Source organism: Aethalodelphis obliquidens, unplaced genomic scaffold, assembly GCF_003676395.1.
Source record: "Aethalodelphis obliquidens isolate GAN/ISIS:26980383/991018 unplaced genomic scaffold, ASM367639v1 scaffold4, whole genome shotgun sequence".
NCBI lineage: Eukaryota > Metazoa > Chordata > Mammalia > Artiodactyla > Delphinidae > Aethalodelphis > Aethalodelphis obliquidens.
The window spans coordinates 75,823,682-75,836,927 of record NW_020837948.1 but is presented as its reverse complement, the minus strand read 5'-3'; the positions used below and the strand labels follow the sequence as shown (position 1 = coordinate 75,836,927).

The 13,246-nt window shown below is 45.5% G+C and overlaps 1 protein-coding gene and 1 pseudogene across 3 annotated transcripts in view; one reads left to right on the top strand and one right to left on the bottom strand.

The window, feature by feature from the left end:
- ARL15 (ARF like GTPase 15) overlaps positions 1-13,246 on the bottom strand; it is a 419,297-nt gene that overhangs the window by 390,590 nt on the left and 15,461 nt on the right. The gene's annotated exons all lie outside the window — the stretch shown is intronic.
- Positions 5,340-7,447, top strand: LOC113617552 (3-oxo-5-alpha-steroid 4-dehydrogenase 1-like; annotated as a pseudogene).

The window sequence follows — 13,246 nt, the reverse complement described above, 5'->3', positions numbered from 1 at the left end:
GAGAAGATGAAGCAGTTAGAAGTAGGAAGTGAAGCTGAGAGAACACAAAAAACAAAGGCATTAAGTAACTTCATGACCATGAAGAATCACAGGAACCTAAATGTGCGAGGAAGCCGAAAGTATGAATAAAGGAAACTATACAGAAAAGATACACAAAGCAGAGAATACCCTTGCTAGTAATCTCAAGAGAAGTGGACCCAGAGAGATAGAGGTATGTGAGGAATGGCTGAATGCAGTTGCAGAGAATTCTGTTTCTGAGTGAAAAAATGATATATTTGCCAGGTTCCTTTGCAGCTAGGTGTAGCAATGTGACCAAGCTCTGGTCAATTAAATATAATTAGAAAGTCCCAAAAGTCTCCCATGAGGGAGGTACACTCTTCTGCCCTTTCTCTGTTCTGCTGCCTGGAATGCAGAAGTGATGGCAGGAGCTCTCGCAGCAATTTTGAACCATGAGTTTAGAGTCCACACACAAAAGCAAAAGCATCTTGGGGACCTAATGACTTCTGGAGTTACCTACCTGAGGGGGGGAAAAAGAATCTATCTTGTCGGGACTTCCCTGGTGGCGTAGTGGTTAAGAATCTGCCTGCCAATGCAGGGGACACGAGTTCGATCCCTGGTCCGGGAAGATCCCACATGCCACAGAGCAACTATGCCCATACACCACAACTACTGAGCCCATGCACCGCAACTACTGAAGCCTGCACTCTTAGAGCCCATGCTCCACAACGAGGAGCCACCACAACGAGAAGCCCGTGTACCACAACAAAGAGTAACCCCTGCTCACAACTAGAGAAAGCCTGCATGCAGCAACAAAGACCCAACGCAGCCATAAATAGATAAATATTTATTTATTTTTTTAAAAATCTATCTTGTCAAAGCCACTATTTTCCAAACAATTCCAATCCTAATTGATACAGTGGTTGAGACAACGTCATCTCAGCAAGAGGGATAGTCCCTTAAAACAGTTAAATGGAAGAGTGATGTGTTCTGATTTACAGTGGTATTATTATCCTCAATTTAGAGATGGGGAAACAGATACCAGCTAGTAATGTGACAGAACCTGGATTTGAACCCAAATCTTCTGGACTTGAGAGCCCATACTTTTAATCATTAAGAACAAATGAAGGCAAATGAAAGCAAACAAACTGTAAAGCAGGTTCACAAGTATTTCAGAGTTCAACAAATATTCTGACTACTAAAGGCCAATAAAAACCCATGCTGAATACGGTATCTCTGACCTACCACAAATAACACTTTTGACAAGTCCCTGTGACCTTCTAAACAGAAAAGCCTTTTCCCAGCTAGAGTATTCTACTCTAAGTACCTAGGAAAAGGTATCTGGGCACCAGAAACTGAACACAGGCACCAGCCCCCTCATGCATAGCAGAGGTCTGCCAAATTCTGATTTGTAAGGAGTGGAATAGATTTTTAAGAGTACAGAGGATTCTGGGAGACATGAAGTATATTTTTTAAGGTGGAAAGAGGTCATTTCTTTAAGGTGGTAAGAGGTCTTTCTCGTTAACTTTAAGCAAAAGAATTTTCCATACACGTGACAATTAGAAGAGCTCAGCCTTAGTATTACAACTTCCAGGCTCCTGATGCCCCTGAGATGTTTCACTGCCCCATGCAGTAAGGGTGGGATGGAGCAGCAAGCCTTCTGAAAGGTTCAAGGATTTTAGATGGCCAAGATGAAGGCACCAATGTACTTGCCATGAATCTTCATATCTGTACTGAGCATCTCCTTTGTGCCAGGCAGCGTTCTCCTTGCTGGAGACTAAGCAGTACACAAGGCTCAGAAGCCTGCCCTCTAGTCAGGGGTGGCAGGCAAAAGCAAAAATAAATCAAGGTAGATGGTGATAAGTGCTATGAAGAAAAATAAAATAAATGAATAGAATGTTCAGGAGGCAGTGGATTGGGGGTATTACTAATTTTGAAAGCAGATGTGGTAATTCTAACAACATTATGGACAATCAAAGGGATCCCAGAAAAGCTTTCAGCAACTTAACTCTGAAAATCCCTGGCATAAGCAAATGCAGGATTCTATCCTGAAAAGTCAAAGCACCAGACACTCAATTCAACAGTTCACAGATATTAAGAAGCGATCAGGCAGCCATTAAGAGCACAGAGTTGGGTGTCAGACTTCCTTAAATCAAATCCCAGCCATACAACTTACTATTTCTGGGGCCCTGGGTGAGGTACTTAACCTCTTTGCATCTTAATTTGTTATTTGTAAAGTAAAGATAACAGTACTACCTATCTTAGAGGGTTCTATGAGGATTAAGGATTAAGATTAAGAGAAAACACAGTAAGCTCCAAATTGGTGTTTGCTTATTTTTTTAATCGAGTGTCTGTGTTCCAGGCACACAAATTCATCTGAGCATCTGCACTAAGGGGCCGAGGACACTGGAGGCCCCAGGAGATGCACTCTGCCATCAGCTTCTCTGGACACCCTTGATTCTGGCCTTATTTTGTACTCCTGATGTCTCTTCCTGCGGCCTCCACATTAGAAAGGTGACTTCTCATCGCAATCACTGAAAACCAGGATGCTAAGCCTGAGATTCCCCAAAGGAAGAAACATCCCAAAGCATAGGGCTTAGCTCCCAGCACTTTGCCCACACAGACCCGGAACCAGAGGCAAAAGGGAAACCCATTCATTTTAGCCAGACCTCATATTACTGTCCACCTAGGCAATTTACATCTACGTTTAAACCGAAGAGGTTTTAGTCTGCCTTGTGTAAAAATTTATTATTCAATTATCACATTTTAATATTCAATATTATTAATGTTTCATGGATATTGTTTTATAATGATAGGCATCCAGTTTGTAATGCGATGCTCACTAGACACTCAGGAGCACCATTATTTAGAATCATAAGGAAAATTATATTTTTTAATTCTCTAGAACATGGAATTATCCTCGTTTTCCCTCCCTCTCCTTTTGGATATAATCAAATGAATAACAACTTTTCGGCACTGCCCTTCTGGTTAGAAAACCTTAGAAACTGTCATTTAGGGATTGTGTCTTTGAACATTTTTAAGCCTCTACCTTGAGCATGATGCTTATATCGTCAAACCTATATTTAAAGTCCTCAAAATATTTAAATGGTCAAGCCCTTTTACTCGATCAATAGCTCCCTCTTAACTTATAAAAATTATTGTACCGCCCAGAAAGAAACACTGGTTACAGGAGAATGTGGTCCAATTGTTTAAAGGATCAAAAGAACTCCTATCGGTTTATGACTTGGACAATCTGGACCTGCCCTCTGGTTTTTCTGACCGTGGCAAGGGAAGAAAGGGAAGTGTGAGCTTTGAGTTTAGACTGACCTGGGTTCAAGTCGTTCAGGGTGTGACCATATAAAACTTAGCCGCCCTGAACTGCGACAGCTGGTTCTCAGGCATGAAAAGAAAGAACTACTACTAATACCACTAACCTTACTGGATTAAGTAAGCAAGCCTCGGGGGCTTGGCAAGGAGAAGGCATCCTAACTCCCTGACGCCCAGACCAAGCCACCCACATCTAGTGCTGGGACATGGATGAGTTTCACCAACAGGTCCTCCTCCCGGCTGCCCTCCCGCCCTGTATAATCCAGGCTCCGTGGCAGCAGCCAGAGCAAGATTTCAAAACGTAGATCAGGTCCTATCACCTCCTGCTTAAAACCACTCATTAGTTTAAGAGTAATTTTAAATGAAACTCGACTTCGCTACCACAACCTCCCGGGCCCCCAGCATCCTGTCTGGCTGCCCTCTGGACCCTGGCTTCAGGACCAATCTCCTTGGGCCACTCAGCACCTGAGACCCGTAAACCTGAAACTTATACGAACAGCCACAGTACTTTCACTTGCTGAAGACAAATGACCCCAGTTGAAATGGTCAGGGAACTACCGGGGGTTTTCTGTGAAATCCCAAGGCCACCCGTGCCAAGCTTGGCTTGCTGGGATCTCACTACTTTTGGTTCCTAAGGACTCAGCCTATTTCTCTTTTCTTTTTCAAGGGACACTACTTTTCCTGAGTCTTGTGGATTTTCTCCTTATCCCTACAAGTCTGGCTGCCAAGTGGCACAAGCCCTCCCTCATTTCCCTGCTGTTCACATCCTTGCTTCTCCAAATGTGTGCACACTGGCCCTTCTGGTACATGGCTTTTACTGCTAATTTCTAAAGAGACCAGACAGAGATGGGGCAGTTGGCATAAAAATCTAATAAGGAAAGTCTGCACACTCACTGCCCTTGTTTCTGATTGTGTGAATAAGCCTCTTAAATTCTTATCCTCTACCTGGGAGGGTGGATCGCTCCAAACTCCTCTTCACTCTCAGGCCAGAAGATGGAATCACAACCACAACAGGGTGAGGGGCCCACCCAAACCCACTCCTTTTGGGGGAGTAATTGGCATTTCTGCAGGCAGGGATCCTAGTCAGTCAAGCGTTCCTTTAAGATGGTAAAAATTTCTAGTAAAAGCAAATGAAACCATACCTATTGGAATCGAATGCAGCCACACACAATGTAATTTAAAAGAAGGGCTGTGATTATGTTTTAAGTCACAGGAGAGAGAAAAAAAAAAGACATTTATTAGGAGACTATGTGCTGGGTGTTTTACACGCTCACTCAGTTCTCACAACTAGAGCAAGGTGGGTATTTCTAGGCCTATCTTTCAGATGGAAAACTGAGGGTTACCAGCCTGTGGCAAGTAACTAGCAGAACTTAGATTTCCGCCCACGTCTGATTCTAAACTTGTGGTTTTCAAACTCTGCTCCCCAGATACGGTTCCAAAGAGGCAGCTGGATATTTGAGAAATATTTTTTTAAACGAAATTGAATCTTTATTATCTTAGAGACTGAAATGAGAAAAAAATACATATTCAAATATACTGTACATGAAACTTTTAACACACTGGAGAATGCCCACACATTTACTTGTGCTGCCAGAGTGATCTTCTTTCGGCGGGCAGGGTGGGGAGGTAGCCTCAGAATAAAACCTATATTCTGCCTTCTGATTGAAGAGTAATTTAGAATTGAGCTACTTTAATAACTGTAACACTTGCAACTATGATTCTATGAGAATCTTGTTCTTCCTTAACCTCACACAAAAAAACAAAATGTGTAACTGAATGAACTAGAAGATGAACCTTCAGTTCTCATTCATCTAAATGGATCGAAATGAAATTCGATCCATCTAAATTCAGTTCTGTTTTTATCCAAACAGCTTCATTGGGGGCTTCCCTGGTGGCGCAGTGGTTGAGAGTCCACCTGCTGAGGCAGGGGACACGGGTTCGTGCCCCGGTCCGGGAGGATCCCACATGCCGCGGAGCGCTGGGCCCTTGAGCCATGGCCGCTGAGCCTGCGCGTCCGGAGCCTGTGCTCCGCAATGAGGCCACAACAGTGAGAGGCCCGCGTACCGCAAAAAAAAAAAAGTTTCCAAAAACCAAAACTCTGATGTCAGTGAAAAATAGCGAAATACTGCCTCTCTTCTTCAAAGAGGTAAATCCTACTTCACGAGTCCAGCGGTTGGCAATCTACAATCCATGGGCCAAATCTGGCTCATTGCCTGCTTTTTGCAAATAAAGTTTTAGTGGAACACAGCCACGTCCATCTATGGCTGCTTTTGTGCAACAACGGCAGAGGTGAGTAGCTGAGACAGAGACCGTATGGCCTGCAGAGCCTAAAATATTTACTAGCTGGCCCTTTACAGAAAAAGTTTGTGCACCCTGTTCTAATCCATCATCCAGCGTTTTTCCACAAGCAAAGAACTGTGTTACTTTCAATGTTACCGGCTATAGTGCAGTACCCAAAAGATTCATCCCTGTATTGTCTACGATGCCCACGTCCCTACGAAATTAAGCATTGCTCAGCAAGTATTCGTGGGCTGCTTCGGGGCCGCCAGTGCGGGGCTGATTCAGCCACGGGGCTTTAGGGGCGGCGCAGACCTCAGGTAACCGCGCCTCCCGCCCCACCTCCCAGAGCGGCCCTATAAGTGCCCGGTCGCGGCCGGGCCCCGGAGCACGCCTGCAGCAGTGCAGCTGGCTGAGCCGTTCCTGATGAACGCGCTCGCCTACCTGGAGAGCGCCCCGGACTTCCTGTGCTACGTGCTGCTGAAGCTGGTGGGCTGGCCCTACGGGCGCTACGCGTTAGTGCGCTCCGCCTTCCGGCTGCCCGAGCAGGCCGCCTGGGCGGTGCAGGAGCTGCCCTCGCGGGCCCTGCCACTCCTCGCCGGGCCGACCCCGCCGGCCGAGCGCCTCAGCCACTGGCCCAACTGCATCCTGCTGGCCATGTTCCTCGTCCACTACGTGCAACGGGCCTTGATTTCCCCCTTTTCAGATCCGAGTTGGAAAGCCCACACCATTGTACGCCTTTATATTGGCATTCGTGTTCTGCACCTATAACTGGCTACTTGCAGAGCAGATACCTGAGCCAGTATGCAGTGCATGCTGACGACTGGCTCACTGACCCCTGATTTCTAACAGGTTTTGTCGTGTGGTTGACAGGCATGCTGATAAACATCCATTCAGATCATGGCCTAAGGAACTTCAGGAAACCAGGGGAGACCAGCTATAAAACACTAAGGAGAGGGCTTGTTTTAGTACATCACTGCAGCCAGCTACTTCCGAGAAGTCGTCCAATGGTGCGTCTACACCCTCGCCAGCTGGTCCATTCAAGGCTGGGCTTTCGCTCTGTTCACCTTCTGTGTCCTGTTCACCAGGGCTCAGCAGCATCGCCAGTGGTACCATGAGATATTTGAAGATTATCCAGAATTCAGAAAAATGATGATTCTGTTTTTGTTTTAAGTTCATTGTCAATGGAATTATCTTCAACTTGAAGCTTTCGATGATGTTTCTCTTGGATTATATAAATAAATTTATGTCTCTGTAAGTTTTCTGCTATTTCATCTTTTTCAAGATTGCTCAAGGGATTTTTTCCCCTAGCAAATTTGTATGCTACCTAATATCAGTCTAATCAAACTGAAATTGCAGGTTGAACTATGCTGCTGCATACCAGGTCAGGAATCTGGAACTCTGTAATTGCGGCTGACCCTCCTGTGATTTTGGGTTTGCCTCTATGGACCAAAACGTTTCTGTACCACTTACACAACCCCCTACAGCAATGGGTTTAAGGTCAAAGGCGATGTCTCCCCGTCCTCCCCATGGAGGCATGTTCTGTCTTTGTGTCCCTTTCATCCTACTAGGTCGGAGAGGCCTTGGTACCCACAGTGTACCCACAGCCTCTCACTGTTGGGTGCTGGGCAGGCAGAGAAGTCGTGCACAGAGAAAGGGGGCGCCCATCAGAGGCTGGTGCAAAGGGCCTCTGGTACCTGCTGCAGCCTGGTCCACCAGGTGACTTCACTGGCAGGACAGGGCACTGGGGGCATTCTTAAGGAGCAGTCTGCTGTGTCCCCCCACAAAGGGGACTTATTGGAGGCCCTGGGCTAGGAGCACAAAGGTGCTGCAGGGCACCGTGCCCGTCTTGGGCCACTCGCCATGAGCCATCAGGAGTCTCTGGCCTGGGATGGTTTTTCTACCTCCTTCTAGGTAGAATTAGAATTTTTTTGTAAGGCACTTTTTAAGTACCTCTCAGTACTGCAAAACTATAACTTGAAGCAGAATTTCTTATTTTAGATGCACTCAAAAACTCCATGGAGATAAATGGCAGTAATAAAATGTACTACTTATTGCCAGATATGTAAAAGAAATCTCCCCACTAGAAAGCTGTTGAATCTCTTGACCCCTCTGTGAAAATCTAACGAACATATGGCAAAGACCCCGCCTCTCCTGGGAAGGCACTGCCTCTGTTGCTGCCACATTTATAGAGGTGGAAACTGAAAGAGGAAGTGGAGAGAGTCCATGTGCACTTACGATTGCTAAGGATGCTAGGTGGCAGGGGCCTTCAGGACACACCTGATGCTGTGTCCTGTATGTTGTCCAAATGCCACCTTTGGGCAAGGAGTAGGCCCTCCTGCCCCTGCATCCCAGGCCCCCGGGGCACCCCATCAGCTCCCTCCCACCCTTCTCCTGGCTCACCTTCCCAACCAGGGGCTCCCTGCCACGAGTTTTCATGTAGAAACTGTATTCTCCGTGTTAGTGGTTTTTAGAGTCTCTTAGCGTTTTAGAAACATTTTCTGATGGTGGTTGTGCTTCATTTTAACTAAAAATGGAATGCTTTCCAGGGAAATTTTTATGATCAAATAATCTTTGGCCCTTTTTCTGACTGACTAATTACTTGAAACCATAAAACAAATATTTAGGATCTCCTCTGGAAAACTCAAAAATTTAAGCAAGTCTTGATTTATTTGGGCCCCTGGGTTCTAGAAGGTGTACCTGGCCAGAAAGTTGCTTGTCTGAGAGCCAGAGAGGCTCACTGTGAATTTTACTTCTGTTGGTGCTTTTTTATCTGAGTGACCAAAAGTTTGGGGTAAGTCAGCATTTGATGCACGGTTGCTACTTCACTCGCATGCACTGGATGGATGACTGACATAGGAAGAGATCTTGTTCTATCTTGCCTGCCTGTCTTCCGTTTGCTAAATACTGTAACTTAGCAAATTATGGCAATTTGTTATCGTGTTAATTATAATAATTAAAGAGATTAATAAAATTACTGTTAAAAAAATAAGTATTTGTGGAGTGAGGAAAGTTAGATAGGAAGAGGAAAGAAGATACGGGGGAAGGGAAGGACAGTAGGGCTTTTCTTTTCCCAAAACTATTCTGACATATACCCTTCAAAAAATTATTTTAAAACCTAGCAGATCCTCTTCTTGCTGTAACTAGGTATTTGAACACAGGGATGTACAACTGAATTAAAATAGAGAACCTAAAGTTACTATGTTTCATTTCAAGCAGATCAACACTGATTGAAATGTTGTTTAGTAAACAAAAGTCCTTGCTAATTTTGAATACCCAGGAAAATGCTACCCACCCAATTTTTTTAAATTGAAAGTTCTTTATTTTGATTTAACATGAGACTTTTTTAATTGAAGTATAGTTGATGTACAATATTACATAAGTTACATGTGTACAGTATAGTGATTCATGATTTTTAAAGGTTATACTCCACTTGTAATTATTATAAAATATTGACTATATTTCCCATGTTGTATAATATATGCTTGTAGCTCATTTTATACATAATGGTTTGTACCTCTTAATCCCCTACTATCTTGCCCCTCCCCTCCTTCCCTCTCCCCACTGGTAACCACTAGTTTGCTGTTTATATCTGCAACCATACCCACTCTTAAAAGAATATTCATTTTCTGTTACTGCTGTTGTTTTAAAATCACTCACTGCAATAATATAAAGCAATTGGGATAAATGACCTTTGCCTCAGAGATGAACTCTTAAGCACTCTGGATTTGGGAAAAAGAGAATTGCTTTAAAACAGATGAGAGATTCAAACCATCAATGAGCTTGTTAAATCTTCTTGATTCTCATCCCCAGCATTTCTTCACAATTATGCATTTTTACGTTGGTTTATTCAAGACAACTTTTGTACAAAGAATTAAAATATGCATCACTTCTTACACAGCTCTTTATAATTTCAACTTTTTTAGCAACTTGTTTCATTATACTTGTGGCTCTCCTACGTAACAAAGAATCCAATTTGAAGAGCTTTAAAATCAGGAGCTGAAGATCTCACTTCTTGACACGGGAATCAAAAGAGAAAATTTTTGAAATTTTGAAAGTCTGCTTTATGAAACTGTTCAAAGTGGATCTTAAACACATAATTATTTACAATAAAGTTCAGTAAGAAGTGAGTACTTAGAAGTCAAGAAATGGAAAATATCCGCCTATGGGTATTTTCAAAGATGACCAATAAAGTTAGGCATTCCCCCCAAATAAAGTCATATTTGGGAGAAAAGTAAAACATCAGTAGCACAGGTATCTATTTCCCACACACTCAGGCTGCAAAAAACCTGCAGCCTGAATCCACAGAAATGATAGAGAACAGCTCCTCTTCAGGCTCATGAAGTTCTGTAATCCTGCCCACAGCCCAAGGTCAGCTCACAGGGGCCCTGAAAAAGTTAGGAAACCCAAAGAAGTCCAGGAATGATCAAATAATCCTATCTCAATGACCCAGTCTTTAAAACATGCATCTCGAAAACCCAACGAATCATGGGGAAAATCATGTTACATTAAGAGAAATAGTACTGGTGAACAACATAGATGTACAATATTTCTATGTGAAATAAAACAGAGAGGAAAAGAATTTCAATCACCGCAAGAGGTTTTCTACCTCTAACACAATGACTTGAAAAACAGAACCAGGCACATTCAGGGAACATTCAAAATGACGACATTATCCAATAAATCAGCTCACTGCTCTGTCGTCTACAACAGGGGTCTCCAACCCTGCGGCCACTGTTAGGAAGCGGACCGCACAGCAGAAGGTGAGCCGCGGGCGAGTAAGCAAAGCCTTATCTGACGCTCTCCATCACTCGCATTACCGCCTGAAGTAGCTGGCTGCAGTGATATACTAAAACAAGCCCCTCGGGCTTCCCTGCTGGCGCAGTGGTAGAAAGTCCGCCTGCCGATGCAGGGGACGCAGGTTCGTGCCCCGGTCTGGGAAGATCCCGCATGCCGCGGAGCGGCTGGGCTCGTGAGCCATGGCCGCTGAGCCTGCGCGTCCGGAGCCTGTGCTCCGCAACGGGAGAGGCCACAACAGTGAGAGGCCCACGTACCGCAAAAGAAACAAAAAAAACAAGCCCCTCCATCCAGTCTCCCCTGGTTTCCTGAAGTTCCTTAGGCCATGATCTGAATGGATGTTTATCAGCATGCCTGTCAACCACACGACAAAACCTGTTAGAAATCAGGGGTCAGTGAGCCAGTCGTCAGCGTGCACTGCATACTGGCTCAGGTATCTACTCTGCAAGTAGCCAGTTATAGGTGCAGAACACGAATGCCAATATAAAGGCGTACAATGGTGCGGGCTTTCCTCCTCGGATCTGAAAAGGGGGAAATCAAGGCCCGTTGCACATAGTAGACGAGGAAAATGGCCAGCAGGATGCAGTTGGGCCAGTGGTTGAGGCGCTCGGCCGGCGGGAGGGCAGCTCCTGCACCGCCTGACCCATCCGTGGAAAAACTGTCTTCCATGAAACCAGTCCCTGGTGCCAAAAAGGTTAGGGACCACTGGTCTACAACGTGCCACCTCTCAGGAAACATTCGTAAGGGAAGAAGGGATAAGAGAGCTGGCCAATCACACGCTAGGAAAAAAGTTCTCACAAGCAGAAACTTGACTCTCAAACTGTTTGATTCCAACAAAAGAGAAGTTGAAAGTTCCAAACGAGTGTAATTCTACAGTAGGACCTCAGAAAACTTGCCCACTTAGTTTAAAGTAAGTTGGCTCATTTGGCCAAACTTACGTAACAGCTGTAGGCAGAATTGGCCTGAAGAGATGTGGGCCACCCTCTGCCATGCCAGGACCTCTCACTCCTATAAATCAGGAAGAGCTGCCACTTAACCCATCAACAAGCAGCTGCAATATCGTTAACCTAGTTACTCGGTGCTACGTTTATTAGGTGGAGGCAGGAAGATTTTTGAAAAGCTGGTATTGGAAAAATGAAGAATCAGAGTGAGAACATTTTGGTGACAACAGTACCACAAATCCTTGTTTTATAAAGAGAGTTCCAATTCAATAATAGCAAACACTTTTATCTTGCTCATGGTACTAGTCTCTCTACTGAATGCTTTATATATTTTAACTCAACTCTGAGTGGTAGGTACTATTATGCCCATTTCGCATATGAGGAAACAGGCACAGAGGCTGCACAGCAGGTAACTGACAGAGCTAGAATGCAAGTGCAGGGAGTCCGACTCCAAGGTCAGTGCCCTTAAACATTACTCTGTGCAGCCTCTCAGCCCAACCACTGACTTAGCAGCTATCTTGTGTACCTATGTCAGGCTCTGGGGACTCAAAGAGGCCCACAACCCAGCCCTGCACTGTGAAACACTGTGCTTTGTCCGGTAACAGAGATAGGAACCAAGGCCTAAGGCAGGGCTGTAGCTGGCCCATTAGCACCTCTGTGCCAGTGCACAATGGGGACCTTGGCAAGCTGGGCAGGGGCTAGACTGCAGGTGTGCTTGCCCCCTTGGCCAGGCACCTCCGTGTGGTGTCCCGTGAGCTTAACTGTCTACGGCAGCCCCAGGAGCGGCCCTGGAAGGAGCCTCAATTCAGTTCTGGCAGTGGAAGACTTGCAAGAGAGAAGGCTTAAATTAGAGTAGGAGGGAGAAGGTGAACTCTCCAACCACAACTTACTTCTACAACACGACGCTTTGTGATCACTTTAACTAGACAGAAGCCAGGCTCACACACGTCTCTGCAGCTTTATTAACAGCGCATCCGGATTACTATGCGATTGTTCCGGACATGTCACATGCAGGTTAGCTCACAGGCTGCCCTGACAAAACAGCCCTAAGCAGGCTGCCTTCACAGAACCAACTCCTGGTCCCCACAAGCTGCCCGTTACTAGCTTTCGGTCCAGTGGAAAGGTCTGGGCCGTCCTCTTCAGCTTCTGGACTCGGCAGCTCGAACCACCAGGTCTCTGCCCTGGGAGACTGGTGCCAGGGGCTTTGAGGGACCCAAACTCCAGGCACCCTCCAAGGAGATGCAGCCCGTGTGAGAGAGACAGATGTCCACAGTGCGTCCCTTGAGAGAGCCCCGTCCCCTCACTCACTGGGGACCAGGACTCCTTTGCAAGTACAACCACTCTTAGTGGAAAAGTAGGCTGAGGGTCTTAAGAATCAGGTACTTGAGCTGTGGGTTTACTTATCTGAACTAGGACTCCCTCCTTGCAACACAACCAACTTGGGCCTCCTTCTCCCATCTCCTTGACCAGGGAGCTGCTAGATCAAATTATTCTGGGAAAACATCCGCCTGACTGCACCATCTTCCAGATCACGGTTACCCTTACCCCACGCTGCTCTGTGTCTCCTCTCCAGCAAGCCAGCCTCACGCAAGTCAATTCCCTCCCCAGTCTCTCCACAGAGCCCTCTGCCCTGGGGTCGTGGTGGTACAGGTCGGGATGTGGTGTAGTTAGTACGCATTAATTATGCATATTGGTTAGGAGGGAGGGCTTTGAAGCAAGACTTCCTGGGTTCAAAGCCTGACTCTGCCACTTCCTAGCTGTATGTCCTTCAACAAGTTGCTTAATCTTTCCATGTCTCAGTTTTAACCTCTGAAAAACAGAAATGATACCTACCTCATAGGGTCCTTAGAAAGTGCCTGCCAATATAAACGCTGTGAAGGGGTTTTCGTTGTCGTTGCTATGATGAC